This window comes from Cydia strobilella, chromosome Z, assembly GCF_947568885.1.
Source record: "Cydia strobilella chromosome Z, ilCydStro3.1, whole genome shotgun sequence".
NCBI classification, from domain to species: Eukaryota; Metazoa; Arthropoda; class Insecta; order Lepidoptera; family Tortricidae; genus Cydia; species Cydia strobilella.
In genome coordinates, this window is record NC_086068.1 from 43,450,133 (window position 1) to 43,467,623 (window position 17,491).

Consider the following 17,491-nt stretch of genomic DNA (forward strand, 5'->3'; position numbering starts at 1 on the left):
TATAACGTGTACCAAGTTATTTAACTCGACAGTCGGCCGGTAGAATCGAATATCGCTTTGTAATCGCTTTGTTGTTATTTGGTTATAGATGTCATCGTCATCATCATCAATGACGTCAATGTCAAATTGACATTATTAAAAGTTGAGATCACGAATGTAGATTGAGATTACGTTCATAGTTACCATAGACATATTATAGTAGTTATAGACATGAAACCGAGCGACCAGGGGTAAGTGAAAGACATATAACATATTCATGTATTGACAGGTTAATTTATGGCAGCATAATCCTTTTTCTCTTGCACTCTTATAAATTACGGTATTTCGCCATCGCCTCCTACCTATGCTGCCATAACCCGACCATGAAAATAAAACCCGGTCGGTGATAAGGACAAAGCATGGCACTATTTTCTCTTTCCTCTTACAGGAATCGCAATAAGACTATCTTTCTCTATCAAAGAGTGTCAGGCCCTTGATAGTTACTAAATGATGTTTAAAAATTTCAATGGTTTCGAATTTAGAATCATCAACATTATCAACAAGAACACTTTTACGATAAATCATTTATACTTAGTGCATTTTGTAGTGTTTATATCTAAACCCTGTAAATAAATTAAGAATAATTGGTTTATGAATTATTACCCCTCAGCAGGCATGGAACTCTCCGCGCGAGCTCGGATTTATACCTACGACTCGCTTCCCGCCGGCGGGACTCAAGCTTCAAGCTAGCCAGTTGGTTGCCACACGCGCTCACGCACGGGCGTCACCGCGCTCTATGCCAAAGAAATGTATTTGTCACGAACAAATAACACAGCTTGTAGTGTGGATGGATACAGAAACAATAAAACAAATAAAAATAGTTATTTGTGCAACAAGAGAGGAAAGTTAGTTTTTCTTGCGAGTGTTTATTTTGAGTCCCGAGAAAGCGAAAGATTCTATGGTAGAATCTTGAGCGTAGCGAGGGACTCAAAAACACGAGATGTAAAATAACTTTGCTCTCGTGTTGCACACATAATTTTTCACCTCAGAAGTGAGAACATATTAAAGGTTAAAATGTATTTCGAATTACACAGAATAAACAGAAAAAAAAAGTATTATAATATGTACCATACCATTCGATACGATACGGTACGGTACGGTACGACCACCATACCATACCATACCATACCATAAAAAAATATAATAAAAGTATGAAGTTCATGACCTTCACTAAATTAAAAAGCTACATTGTTTCACTCCCTGGAGTGAGGAAAGTCGCACTTTCCTTACTCCAGGGAGTGACGAAAGCAGGCTTGTTCGAGCTGCTGAGGTGAAAATATATATTTTTCCTCTTTCGACGGAAGAGGAAAAGTAAGTAGACATTCTTAATATAGGTACTTACACCTACTGTTATTATTTTTACGATAGTTACAAGCTACGTGGGTACTATTAAATTGTTTTAAAGACGTAGGTAATGTTTTTTACGCCACATTTATAGTTAGATATCTACCTAAGACACCTATACATATAAGTATTTGAGAGAAGCGTCGGCAACCCTAACGTTGTGTCGGCGCGCGCGGTGCGGGGAGCGGCGCGTTGAGTCACTCCATTGTATATTTTGTGTAGGTATCAAAACGGTAGGTATTTGCGTTTTCTTTGAGAGATAAGTATCTGTTCGTAAGAACTATTATATAATCTGTGCCCTTAGTCATCAGCCGTTTCGCAAAGATATTTGAATTATTTGAACGTACACTTTTTTTTGTTTTTTTTTTGTTTTCGGAGTGGAAAATGCATTTACGCACCGTCCCCCCGGCCGCGGGAAGGCCATTGAATGGGGGGGTGTGTTAGAGTTGTGCCGTTTCCGGTAACATTACCCATTTTGTATGGAAAATGTTACCGAGCGAGAAATTTCCCCATACAAAATGGGGAATGTTACCGGGAATGGCACAACTCTAGGTGTGTGGGACTCGCCGCTCCTGTCCCCTCTCAGCTGGCGAGAGGGGAGGGAGAACTTGGCCCTACCCACTAAACCCACTCCGGCGTTTCACCCTCTTTGCCGTTTGCGAGAGCGCCATGGGATCGAGTACACTTCACTTCACCATGGCGCCCCCCGGTAGCCCCGTATCCAGGACACCCGCGCAATGAAGGGCAGAAAATTCAGAAACGCTTGATCCCCCCCGACGACGTATGTGGAGCTGTGCAATGCGGGTCCCGTATCCGCTGGCCCCACTAGGGATCGAGGCGACCATACTCTTCGCCTTCGACCCCGCCGCCTGCGTCGGAGAGGCAGCGCGTCAGGATCGGCTTCGCGCTCCCTCTCCGCCGCCTCCTTCTGCGAAATGACTTGTTCGCAGAAGGAGACCACCGCTTTCCAATTCCTCTCGTGCTGTGCAAAGTGTGCTGGGCCGTATCGTCCGCCGCGCCACATTCGTGGCACCGGGGCCCTGGCTCCCTCTGTATTTTGTGCAGGTAGTGTCCGAAACAGCCGTGTCCGGACACTACCTGCGTCATCCTGTATGTCAGGGTCACCTTGTTCCTCTCCACCCACTCGTCCATTACCGGGAGAATAACCTCTATAGTTCGAGTTCCATAGTGGCTATCCTCAAAGGCCTCCCTCCATCCTCCTCTCCTCCAGACAAATTTGCGAAAAGAAATTTCGCACAACTAAAAATATGGTATAAATAGTTTGGGAAATGAAAGTTTGTCAAGTAATTTTCGCCGAAACATCAGTAAACCTTTTTATTGTTATAGCCACTCTTTTATTTTATTTTTTATGCATGGTAGTAATAATTTCAGTTTATTATATTAAGAAAATATACATACTTGTACCCAGAGATGACCAGGGTGCCTAGCCAAGATGCCAAACGTTTAGGTACTTATACTTTACATTAAAACCAAATCTGCAGCTGGCCTCTGAAATGGGTAATAGAAACGCGTTCCGTATGTCTTTCGCTTTCCAAATGACCAGGGTGCCTAGCCAAGATGCCAACCGTTTACGCTCCGTAGCAAACGAAACGTAATTGTCTCTGTCGCACTAATATGGAAGAGTGAAAGAGAGAGATTACGCTATTGTTCGCTTCGGAACGAACGACTGGAATCTTGGCTAGGTACTCTGGTCATCTGGAAAGCAAAACACATACGACTTGGCTAGGCACCCTGGTCATCTGGAAAGCAAAACACATACGACTTGGCTAGGCACCCTGGTCATCTGGAAAGCGAAAGACATAAGGAACGCGTTTATACTACCCATTTTAGAGGCCAGCTACAGATTTGCTTTTAATGTAAATTATATTATAGATACCTAAACGGTTACCTCACCGCGAGTCGGGCCTATCGCCGTACCACCTGCGTGTGGTTACGCGAAACTATGATAACTCGAGATAGTAGATATCCAGACGCCGTAAAAAAATCTGCGAAGAGTTACGCATAACTATTCTAACTTGAGTTAGAAGAGATACGCATCTCAATGTCCAAATCTTAAAATATAAAATATCTCAGTAACTAAAGACATTTTTTGAAATATTGTTTAAGTATTATGTTAAGCATAGGGTCTACTTTCTTTTTGCACTGGTTATGCGTATCTCTGTTATCTAAAGATAGCAGAGATACGTCTGACACGGCAGAGGTCCGTCCCCTAAGCGCGCTCGGCGGAGACAGCGCGCAGCGTCGGTGCAGCGTGAGTTATACGTCTTTTAAAAATATTTAAATTTACGGCAAAATAGATCCTATAGTTATGATTTTTTTTATGGGTTCACATAAAGTTAAAGTTTGCTATAATATTATTTTGAGGGCAAAATATAAGTACAATTTGCGATAAAAAAATATAATGCGACCCTGTTTTCACTGTAAAAATGAAGAAAACTCGGAAGGTATTTTATCAATTTTTTAAAATGAATCTTTGATTTTCAATCATTTCAGCCCCTCGTACAAGATATGGTAAATTGAATTGTAATCATTCATGTACCAAATGATTCTTGTTTACTGCAAAATTGGCAACCGAAACGACACTTCTCATTGCAAATTTTGAAAAATACTCCCAAGAAAACTCATTTATTGTAGGTTTGAAAAGAGAAAATGAAAACTTTAACTATTTCAGCCGCTAGTTTAGGAAATGATTATTTAAGAACGTTATCAGTTTTTGAATAAATACTAATAGTTACGTCGTAATGTTGAATGAAAAAGGAAGCATTTTGAAAATACGCTCGTTTGTAGGAATAAGGACTCTTAAACAAGGCAATGAAAGTACATAGCGCTTTATTTGTGAAAAGATACAAAATGTATGATTAATAAAAATACTTGAATATATAGTTGGTCAAAAGCAAATTGGCAGTATATAAGAACAAAAAAACCTATACTCATCCTTTTTTTTTGGGTGCTATTACTAGTGTAAGACGAAGATAGTATGATTATCTGTGTCTATGTTTGAAATAAGACAGTCCTTTGACAAACTATAAGCACTTAGCGTGTTACCGCGCGTCGGTAACAGACATATAGGTACTTATTATAACGGAATTTCTATCTTCGTTTTTCGCGGCAGGCCCTCTATAGCAACTAGCAAGGTATAGTTGGTCAAACCAAATTATCAGTAAATAATAACAAAAAAAAAACTATACTCATCCTTTTCTTTTGGGTGCTAATACCTACTAGTGTAAGACAAATTAGACAAAGATAGTATTATTCTCTCTGTCTATGTTTGAAATTAGACAGTCCTTTGACAAACTATAGTTGTGTAACAGGTTTAAACATCATATTAAATAACGGGTCACTCGTGTTTTAAGTCGAAAACGCTCGACATGTTTCACTCCGTACCGAGGAGGGTCATCAGGAGCTTGCGTCGACGGTGACGGACCGGCGCAGACCGCGGGCCGCAGCTCTCCGCGCCCGATGACGGCGCGGGCGCCAGTGGCGGCAGGGGGGGGGAACCTCGTTTAAACCATGTTTAAACAAAATATTGCGAGACCATATGTAATTTATGTGTCACAGTTATACACTAAAAAGGCGGCATATAAAAAAAAGTAAAACGAATATGTGATCCACCTAGGGTTTGCAATCCGGATATCCGCATTATCCGGATATCCGTCGAATTTAGAATCCGGATCCAACGTCTCATAGGATACGGATAATTCGGATATTTTGGATCTCACGGATCCGTTAAATATTGGTCATGGAACTCATGGTCCTATAGCACAAACAATATTCGAATAAAATTAATGAATGACTTCGTACATTTAGTCTTAAACACATTATTGTAAATTTATTTTATTTAAATTCAAATACCTCAAGCTAGGTACATCACGCGATAACGTCATAAAATAAATACAAATATTGCTTTAACGAAACAGTAGTACTAGTAACACTTAAAACTAGCTATCTGGATACCATCTGACTGGAATAAGGGTAAGTATTAGTATGTTTTAAAGTAATAGGGTATTACACTATTACTTTAAAACATACTAATACTTACCCTTTAATTTAAAATAAATTATTTCACACCATGCATGAAATAAAACACCAGATAATTATTAGAAAAACAGATAGCAGTTATTTTGTAAACACAATTTCTATTTAATCAATTGGATTGAAGTATAAAAAGTAGGTTAGTTGACCGTGACGTCACGATGTAATTTTTCATATAAATTCCATATTAGCAAATCGTTTTGACAGTTCTAAAAAATAAACTGAATTGACTAGGTAGTAGAATACCATGAGAATACCCTATTGTTATCAGGCTTTCGCCCAGTCGCCTGTGGATCGTCTACCTGGAACGTCATTATTGCTTGTGCGTGTCGTGTTGTTATCATTGACTTTTTTGTGTTATCGTGTCGGTTCCCCATCTTCTGTTAAAATAAATAACACGTGCTTGATGTGCTATGTAATAGCATTGTAAAAATTTTTTTGCTATAAAGACTGATTGTTATTATTTAATTGTTAATTTGCGAATAAATGTTTAATTTTTGTCATACTTTTCTACACCGATTTCAGTACGTTAATTTCAAATAAATCCTACTATTCATGAAAATAGCCTTTTTATACCGAATCCTTGTAGAACGTTACTTTTTTATACATATCCGTATTATCCGAAATATCCGGATATCCGGATCCGTCAAATTTAAATAAATAAATAAATAAATAAATATTAGTGGACATCTTACACAGATCAACCTAGCCCCAAACTGAGCAAAGCTTGTACTATGGGTGCTAGGCGACGATATACATACTTATATAGATAAATACATACTTGTATACATAGGAAACATCCATAACTCAGGAACAAATATTTGTGTTCATCACACAAATAGATGCCCTTTTCGGGATTCAAACCCAGGACCATCGGCATCACAGGCAGGGTCACTACCCACTAGGCCAGACCGGTCGTCAAATCCGAAATATCCGGATCTGAAAAATTGACGGATATTGCAAACCCTAGATCCACCTTATATCTCACATTTTTCAATTTAGCTTTTTTTTAGGGTTCAATAAGAAACACTTAAATACCTTAGGTACCTAGTTTCGCCAAAACCACCTTATTTTTATCATTACCTTAGCGATAGGTGGGTCATATTATAACGTGTCGTCAACGCAAAATGGTTTTATTTAAGTAGGTACCTACCTAGTACCTACTTTTCTTCTTCTTCTTTCCCTGTTCCCTTTATTTGGGGTCGGGCCTCCTCACTCTTCTGCGCCAAGCAACTCTGTTTTGGGTTGTCTCTTTTGACATCTGGGATCTTTTGAGGTCTCTTTCTATGTTTGACCACCAGGTCGACGGACGGCGGCCTGGGCCTCTCTTCTGTTCTGGAATTTTAACTTTGACGACATGATCATCACTACGTCTGTTCACGTGGCCGTACCACCTAAGACGATTTTCAGTGAGTTTTTCGGTGATTGGTGCAACTTTAAAGCTCCCCCGTATATACTCGTTCAGAACTTTATCCAATCGGGTCACACCTCCCGCCCATCTCAACATTTTCATCTCGGCTACATGGCACTTCTGCTCGTGTGACTTTTTGACTGTCCAGCACTCGGAGCCGTACATTAGTGCAGGACGGACTGCTGCCGTCTTATAAACTTTTGCCCTTAGTTTTTATGGGCATGCGTGGATCACAAAGTACTCCCGTCAGCGATCTCCATTTTTGCCAAGCGACGTTCACTCTGTGATTGACGTCCAAGTCTATATTGGCATCTGCTGACAATACGGAGCCCAAGTATTTAAATTTTTGCACTCCCGTTATAGGCGTCGACCAGATGTAAATAGGTTCAGATGTTGTTTGCCCACTAAATGGGCATTTTAGATACTCGGTTTTACTTCGACTAACTCTAAGACCGTGTGTTTCTAATGAATGCGTCCAGGTGTTCAGCATTTTCTGCAGGTGTTGTGGTGTGTCGGCTACTAGCACTATATCGTCGGCGTACAATATAGCCCAGGGCAGAGGTGACTGACTATCCTTTGTCAAATAGTCCATCACTAAATTGAATAAAAACGGGCTTAGTGCGGAACCCTGGTGCACCCCTACTTTGACTTGGAACGATTGGCTTAACCTACCTTACCTAGTACCTACTCTCGTGGCCGTAAAATGGAGACCCTGGGAAACATATCACTACAACAACCCAATTAGAACCGTTTCATTATAAATTATATGTGAATAAAGACTCGATAATCAGATAAGTCGTTTTCGCATTAAAGTGATCCCTTAGTAAAAGGAAATAGGTAGGTAAGTGCCTCTGCAAATGAACTTAAGGAACCTTCCTGAGTATGGACCGCCATTTTTTGGCTGTTTTGTTTAAAAAGCTATATGTATAGGTGAGAAAACATTTATTATTATAATATATGTACCTACACACATCTAGTTACATTTTATACGATTATACGTCACACTTATAAAATGTAACTACTTAGGTGTAAATGTAACACACAATCTGATATTGTGAAGATATTGCGGACCGCAGGTCGGTTGGCACATTTTAATGTGCGCTATTCGATACGATACATTAGATAGCTTAGGTACACATAAAATTTATACTACACAGTACAATTAAATTTGTCACAATAATTCATTTATTTTAGCCACATTAATCACAGGTTTCGTATCTAAGTATAGGTAAACAGGTGTTTATTTCTCACAAACATCGTACAGTACCTACTTATAATATATTCTGTTTTTATTTTACATTTTATACTGAGAATACAATTAAATACCTAATAAAAGTATTATTTAATATTGAAATATAGGTTATTATGGAATGTACGTATTTACGTGTTAGTAAGCAGTTATAGCTAATAACAATATCATCACATTGAGTGAGTGCGGGTTATTCCCACTAGTTACCACCAAGTTGTTACCAGTAGTAACTACTGGAATTTTTTTCCACCTTTTACCACTGGTAAGTAACTACTGGAAAAAATAATTCCCAGTAGGTACCACTGGTAAAAGGTGGGATTTTTTTTCGGAGTAGTTACCACCAAAATGTTGTTACTTCAATACTAATAAAAACAGTATTAAATGCAGGGTGTTTTTTATAGTCACCTGCAATAATTTACGGGGTGAATCATACTGAACAGCTTTAACTATGAAACCAATACCGAAATCGCGAAAAAAAAAATTGACACCCATACAAAAATCAACATGAGACCATCCAAAATATTTGACAGGCAAATTTTTAAATAAATTTTGCTTTAATTAATTATTATAAATTGATTAGTGTTTCATTTCAGTAAACTGCCTTGAAAATCATCAAAAATACTAAAACTTAAACAGTTTAATTAATAAAATCACTTGAAAAATAATCTAAAAGGATGAGTAAATTTATCCTTACCTACATATATTTTGTTTTTGCAATTGTACCGGTTAAACTGTTTTAATACTTTTGATCACTTTTAAGGAAGTTTACTGAAACACTAATCGACATAATTATTTATTAAAGAACTATATTTATACTATACTATTTGTACTGTTTTTATTAGTATTGAACTCTAACAAAATGTTGGTGGTAACTACTAGGAAAAAAAATCCAACCTTTACCTTCCAACCTTTCCAACCAACCTTTCATTAGGATTCTGAATGAATTAAGGTGCAAGCGCTTTTACACTGATCTACCTCAAAAATAGCACATCATCTGGGATGAGTAGGTATAGATATTTAAGACTCCAGTTTAGCGTGTACTAGTGTGTGTGTGAGACCTACGGTACGTAATGTAATGTAGGTATCTAGATAATACATACACACTCATCATCAGAATACGGAAAAGTTACAAAGGTACACGTGAAATACGTGAATACATGTTCTCTGCTATACCTATATATTTTAATACAGTCTCATTCTCATTCTTAAAATTAATGTATGTATACATATATTAATTTTGTTAAAGCCTAAGCGTTTATCTAAGCAGTTAATCACGGGAGGACAAAATCTTAGTAGGTACTATTTAATGTTAATAAGAAGATTTAGGTTTAAGTTACCTATACATTCTTCCTGGAGCTTGGTTGGGAACTGGAACACAGCACAAGTTTTATAAAAAATATGTATCTGTCTGTTTAAAAATACTTTGGCACTAGTTTACATGGTAGGTAATACAAATTTTAAATTGACCTAAGATAATTTCAAAGCCAATTTAGCCGAGATCATATTTCCGAGGTTTATAGGTGTGAGAGGTTGAGCAATGTAAATAAGGAATCTATTATATATAAACGAAAAAGTCCTGATTGACTGACTGACTGACTCACTTAAATCAACGCCCAGCCCAAACCGTTGGACCTAGAGAGCTGAATTTTTCACAATAGGTAGTTTTTATAACGTTAGTATCCACTAAGAAGGGGTTTTTCAAAGGGGATGAAATGAGGGTCCAAAGTTTGTATGGGGTTCAAGTTTTATTTTAGGCTAGCAATTTGAAACTTCGTAAAAAGATATATTATTAAAATACAAGAAACTCATACCCTAAGGTGGTGAAAAAGGGGTTGAAAGTTTGTATGGGGTCTAAAATTTTTTCAAGTGCGGGACTTAAAACTTTGTATATGGACATATTATTAGAATACAGGAAAAGTAATTTCAGCGTTTTCAAAAATTCATTCAAGGGGTTGGAAGTTTGAGTCCATTACAAATGCTTTGAAACTTCTTAGAAAGCCATAATAGCCGATTACAAAAAAAAGTAATTTCGACGTTTTTGAAAATTCAACTCCTAAGGGAGTTGAAAAGGGGTTGAAAGTTTGTAGGGGTCCCAATTTTATTTTAAGGTAGGTTGTTTTCGAAACTTTGTGGAAAGATATTTAATTAAAAGAGAAGAAAACCAATTTCTGCATTTTTTTAAATTCAACATGCAAGGTGGTAAATAATGGGTTAAAAGTTTGTATGGACTGTATGGAGATCATACCTTTTTTTGAGTGCGGGACTTCAGTCTTTGTACAAAGGTATAGGTATTATTAGAATTCAAGAAAATAAAATTTAAGCGTTTTTAAATGTTCATCCCCTAAAAGGGTTAAAAAGGGGTTGAAAGTATGAGCCCATTACAAATGCTTTCAAACTTCTTAGAAAGGCATTGTATAAGATTACAGAACAAGTTATTTCAACGTTCTTATTTTTCTCTCTATTTCAAATTTTCTTTAAATCGTGGACTTTAAAATCTTTTAAGGGGTTACCCCTTTCCCCCCACCCTATCTTTTAAGGGATTATATCGAGAACACTTTTTTTTTTCAGATAGAGGCTTTCAACTTCTTAGTTTGTAAGTAAATTTCATGCCTTGTATAATTATTAACAACCTAGCGACCCGCCCCGGCTTCGCACGGGTGCAATGCTGATGTATTATACATATAAACCTTCGTCTTGAATCACCCTATCTATTAAAAACCCACATCAATATCCGTTGCGTAGGTTTAAAGATTTAAGCATACATAGGGACAGACAGACAGTAGAAAGCGACTTTGTTTTATACTATGTAGTGATGATGATTAACTTTCCCTACTGATATCTTTTGCTGCATAATATTCTATGCTTATGTAAAATATATAACCACCAACATACAAATCCACGCGTACGAAGTCGCGGGCAACAGCTTGTAAGTATATAAAACTGGAAGTTTTTATTAGGTTTGCTTCTCGATCAGTCGGTGTTTAAGATAACTCCTAATCAAATCAATAGTTTCGCCACGAGTGCTCGTGCTACATAGCTTTAGAATGCACCCTTGCATGAGATAAGATGATTGGGGGTGCATTCTGTCAAAAAATGCGCATTCGCGACGCACTCATTAAGGTTGTTTTATAAAATTACATTATTTTACCGTTACCTAACAATACTTCACTCCAGACAGTTTCTGAGTTCCACGGTTGTTATCGTTTGAGAAGTAAAACAATAATAATTAATAGTAATTGTCAGCCAAAATATACTTATAAAACGTCAGCACGGGTTAGGTTATGTTAGACGTTTGCTGACCAACTGATTTGTCTGCTGAGTAAAACAATAGTTTTGCAGACCAGTTTAAATCACACTCGTACCCTTTTCTTTTCTTAGGCGCACCCCACACGCACGAGCTAAAAGAAACCTTTGATATGATTTATTTAGCACTGATAAGAGCATCGCTACATTGTCAACATTAAGTCCATGTTTTCAACAACCTAAATTTAACAAAAGCATATTTAGCATATTACGATGGCCATTTTCAAAAAAATTGTTTGCGGTCTAATCTAATTGCTGCGACCAATATATTTTCACACAAAATATATGAAAAGAATCGTAGCAGTTAGACGCAACGCAACCGCAAACATATTCTCAGAGAATGACCTACGAATGTCCCGGAACATTTTATACAAATAATACCTATTTAATACAAAAAACCCACTTCAAAAAACAGTTTGAAATGCCATTTATAGGACATTATGAATTCAGACATAGAAGTTTTTGCGGCAAAAACGAGTGTTAGAGAAAATGAAACATCCATAAATCTGTTATCGATAAGTAATAGATTAATATTTAAAAGATGTAACTTCTACTTGCTGTAGTCAAAAGTTACCGCAAAATTTTAAGAATGCAAATCAATTACAAAGCGGTACGTAATTTCTTTATTACATATTAAGTACTTAAAAATTAAAACTTAAACATGTAGTATACCGTGACAAAAGAATAAAAAACTACCAACATATCAAAAGAGAAGAAAATATTGAACATGTTGTGTATCGCGATAACTAGCTTCTTATAACATGTAATAAATATCTATAACGTTAAGGTAACATCGATAACAGACATGTCGATATTTCATTTTGTCAATCACTTTATTTTCACTACACACGAGGCGATATTGTGCGCGCGAGCTGTAAACTAAAAACATACAAAACTATTCCAATTTTATGACAAATTCGAAAAATGGCTGGCGCGTTATTTTTTACGCACGATATATCGACAAACAGCCAATTCAATTTTTTTTTAAAAGCTAATATTTTCGTATTTCTAACCGACGGATGGAGATAAAATCGATAAAATGTTATGTTTATTTATAAATGTAATTTACGAGATAATTTATAAATTATGTTTGGTAAGATGAAACATTTTTGAACTTGCATTTGAAACCTAATAGTTGGTTAAAAAAAAATGTATTATTCGACCAAGGCCTTCTTAGGCTCCGTTTCCATGCATATTATTAGCAATACCTATTTCCTACCTTCTTAACTCAGTCTGATAAAATAATGAAAAAGCACGCGTGTTTAATATCTAGGATTATGAGCAAAAAATCGGTGGAATAAAAACGTCGTTTTAAGCAAGTGTGTTGAAATAGTTATTTACGATACAAGTGCGGAAGAGAGGAAATTCGAAACGAGTGGCGAATTACCTATTCGCACGTGTATCGTTAAACGTTTTACAGTACATGTGGCCTTTTAAACATTCGACATATGCACGAAAAGTGCTCTTTACGCACTAGTGCGAGAAAGTAGCACCATGTGTACTATTGAAGGTTCAATTTTTCGGTTTTTCGATTATATCTCGGAAACTATGCGTCTAAGCGACATGGCCAATTATACAAAATAAAAAGTGATTTAATTTGTTGCAAGTTTTATTATGGAGAGATATCAAAAAACTTGACTTAATAAATTATTAAGTCAAGTTTTTTGATATCTCTCTATAACTTTTTTGGGCATTCATTTCCTGGCCTATACTTAGTCTTGTTTTTAAAAAACACATGCATTTTACTTTCCTCGTATTCGAAATGAAAAGTAGAGTGTTTAACTCGGGTGTAAGGCATAATTTCAGAGATGAGTGCCATTCATCCCTTGGTTAACAATCTACTATTACAACGCATCTCATAACAATTAAGACGTTTGTCGTAGAGGAGTTGTTCCATGCTGCAGCGGTATCATGGTCGCGTTTTTATCACCTGTCATGTCATTCGCACTTACATACTTAGTGACAGGCTTGGTGACAAATGATAAAGAGCCGGCCAGTAGCTAGTAGGGTAAGTAAGCGCCTTGAGCATGCACTTTTATCTCAGGTGCTGCCGCTTGGCACGATTGTTCCTTAGGTCAAAAAAAGCTGATTTGGCCCGGTAGCCACGAGATCGTACCGTGCATACCCCCCAAAGAGGGGGGGTGAAAGGGTCGGCTCCCCAATCTATGCTATATTTCTTGCTGCTCTTAGCAACTAGGGCAAGTTATACCTATATCAACAAAAAAGCTCATACAGCGAGTGCAGAACGCATGTGCTCGATTTTGTTTTGTTATACCGCCCAGAACTCACATAACTCCTTACCTTAATAACAGCGGGCTGATGAACATAGAGTCACGTCGTTCATTGCATTTCGCATGTATGCTATTTGGCATTATTAAGTCATTGACACCCCAATATTTATCTAAAAAATTGCAATTTTCTCAGCGGCATGTTAGAGCTACTCGTCTTACCTGCCCACGGCACAATACAACTGCATTTCGTGGTAGTTTTAGATATTCTGCCACGAAATGCTGGAACAACATACCGCCGCCCATAAGAAACACACATTCCATTTTGTCTTTCAAAGTAGAATACAAAAAGTATATTCTGAATTTGCAGAAATCTGCTCAAAGAGTGGATCACTTGTAAGTGCCAACCTTTACTCTAATAAGTCTTACAAATATTATTATGTTATTAAATAAGCCATATATTAATATATACTTAATAAGTCAAATTGAAATAGGTACCTAATATTTATTTGTAATATCTGTTCTGATCTCAATTTAGTTTAACCAATGTTAGTTAAGTTTACGTGCTGACGCGATCGCTTGGACAGGTCTCCACGGAAGTCCAGCGTCAAGATACCTGAAAGGTAACTTGACATCAAGCTGAGGGGAGACCTTTTCAGTGACGTTTATGTTTTATATTAATAAAAGTGTATTACATTTAAGCAATACTATAAGCGTCCTGAATAAATTTATTTTCTTTCTTTCTTTCTTCTTTCTTTCTTTCTATATCATTTTCGTATAATTTTGGGACGATGAATTCATGTATATAATTATATCTTTCCATACAAAAAAAGTGATTTTTGTACAAATAATGAAAATGTAATGTAATTTTATGTGACAATTTTGGCTATTACAATCACAGTGTGGCGATTTGCACTAAATGAAAAATTGGACAATGTAGCCCATTTATTCTTCATTCTGGAAACATCATTTCCAAGGAGGCATTCGTACATTTTTTCTAGGAAAAAATAATTTATAGCGCGTGGCGGTGATGATTACGCACTAAACAAATGGAACTATGGCCAAAGTCAAAGATTAAAAATGTTTACAAAAACACTCAATTTGTCGTTTTTAAAGTATGATTATAATGTTTTAATGCTTGTTTCATGCATTTTTGCCCTTTTTTGGTACAAATTTGCCGTTTTTCTTTTTATCATACAAACTTTCACCCCCCTCATTTCACCCCCTTAAGGGTTGATATTTTCAAAAAAATTTTTATAATTAATTTATACCTATTATAAATAATCGATGCTCAAACTTTCAGCTTAAAATTTTCAGTAGTTAAGGATCTACATGTGTTTGAGTTAAAGACATTTTTATTTCATAATATCCCATACATTAGAATATCTAACTAAACTCTACCTTACTCTGCTTACTCCCGGACATCATACAATCTAAACCACTGAAGATATGAAGCTGAAGTTTTCAACATCAATTAAATACGACCGGTTTAAGTTTATGATAAAATAATATTTTATAAAATGAACCCTAAGGGGATGAAATGGGGGGATGAAAGTTTGTATGTAAGAAAAATAAAAACAACAAATTTGTACCAAAAAAGGGCAAAGATGCATGAAACAAGCAATAAAACATTATAATCATAATTTAAAAACACCAAATTCAGTGTTCTTGTAAACATTTTTAATCTTTGACTGGCCATAGTTCCATTTGTATGAAAATCGTCACCACCACGCACTATAAATTATTTTCTTCATACAAAAAAAAAATTATGAATGTTTCCTTGGAAATGATGTTTCCAGAATGAAGAATAAATGAGCAATATTGTCAATTTTTTTATTTAGCGTAAATCGCCACACTATGATTGTAACAGCCAAAAATGTCACAAAAAATTACATAACTTTTTCATTTATGCACAAAAATCATTTTTGTGTATGAAAAGGTATAACAGTTATTTAAAAAATGAATTCCTCGTCCCTAAATTATCCAAAAATGATATATAACTTGCCCTAGTTGCTAAGACCTGGACGAATTAGACCTGGAGCACGGTACGATCTCGTGGCTACCGGGCCAAGTCAGCTGCTGCTGTGTTTGACATAAGGAACAATCGTGCCAAGCGGCATCGCCTGAGACTAAATTGCATGCTGTTCCATACATTTGGTGTCACTACTTACCCTACTATAGCCCTTCTGGTCTTCATGAGCAGTGCCATCTCACCAAATAGCACAATTTAAATACAAACGCTTGGTTGCTTGGTTTTTAGATGAAAACTAAAAAGATCGCTATATTAAGTAGGTATGCTTATAAGAGTTTAGGACTTCCCTGAATTACTAATGGAATCCGCTTTTCACCTATTTAGGTGTATAATTGGTTAAGGGTAACCCGTGCAAAGCCGGGGCGGGTCGCTAGTGTATACTAATATACTTTTAACACGCTTTAGCTTTATTTTAGTGTTCACACCTTATTATAGTTAACGGCATTATAATAGCTATTTATGCAACAAGTGCGAAAATCATCTTTACGCACGTGTATCATACAATGTTTTACTATGCATTGTGCGAGTAAATAAAAAAAACATATCATGGCAAATAAGTTTAATTATTAAAAATTTGAAAACAAAAAGCACTAGTGCGGAAAAGTGCTCTTTGCGGCACTAGTGCGAGAAAGTAGCGCCATATGTACTGTAAAAAAAGATTGAAAACAAAAAGCACTAGTGCGGAAAAGTAGTACTTTCCGCATGATATGGCTCCGTCGGAAACGCACTTTTCGAGCACATGCATTGTAAAATGAATTTAATACATAGAATAGAATAGAAATAATAGAATTAAAATTATTTATTCGTGAGCACAAACACAAAATAGAAAATTATACAAAACAGAGAAACATAAAAAGGAGAAAGTGCCACGAAATGGTCTTACCTCAGCATGCTGCTGGCGACTTCCAGCGCTGTTCTTCCATACCATAGAAGATAGGTACCTACTAGCAGAAATGCATTACCTCCTATTGGAAGACATATATATTGTCTACCTTGGAAGCCGCTGTTTTAGAATACAACTGACAATGAGTATCAACTGTGACGCATCATACTCATATTCGGATATAATGCGTCATTCTCGTACGTTTACAAAATGACGCCAACATGACAGAGACAAAATCGCGACCATTGATAAAGGTTGAATTTCACGGTGCTACAGGGAGCCTAGCCAAGAACCAACCCACTTCTGAGCTGAATAGCGCAATATTGTGCGCAGATCGTTACCGAAGCTTCCACTGCAGCTAACCATCGTAGTAGAAGTCACTGTGTTATTTATTGGTAGAAGAGTAATTGATCACTTTGAGACTTGCTTGATAGACTAAAGAGTACCAGGTATTCTTCTGTAGTCAAGCTCATAGACAGCTAGTTTATGTATACTTATTACGTTATATGACATTGTTACGTTTATACGACTAAAATTTTGAGCATTGTCACAACATTTATATTACAAAAAGTCCTATGCATAATAGTGATTAATATTAAATTAATTTATTTAATATACCATATAACAATTAGCAGTTTTACGATACATTTTTGTCGCGCCGCGTGATTGACGCGTTGAACGAATAAAATTCAAACCCCGTCATGTAAAATGTTTACAATCGCATCGTCTGCACTAATTAAGACCCGTTAGACCGGACCTAGGCTGGGCCGCGGCGTCCGACATGTCATTTTCTATGACGGCTGCTCGGTGATCACGTGGTGCTTTCCATAGAAAACGAAGCGGCGGAAGCTCCGGCCCGGCTCCGGCCTGGTCCAGCGTGTCATCCTTTAGTCAGATTTTATTACTTACTAAACTATGTACAATCTGGACATGTTTTTGGCACCTTAAT

General features: G+C 36.6%; 2 protein-coding genes across 2 annotated transcripts in view; both read right to left on the bottom strand.

The window, feature by feature from the left end:
* LOC134754971 (uncharacterized) overlaps positions 1-17,491 on the bottom strand; it is a 567,282-nt gene that overhangs the window by 396,616 nt on the left and 153,175 nt on the right.
* The window catches only part of LOC134754951 (uncharacterized), a 533,971-nt gene that overhangs the window by 77,661 nt on the left and 438,819 nt on the right, over positions 1-17,491 (bottom strand). The gene's annotated exons all lie outside the window — the stretch shown is intronic.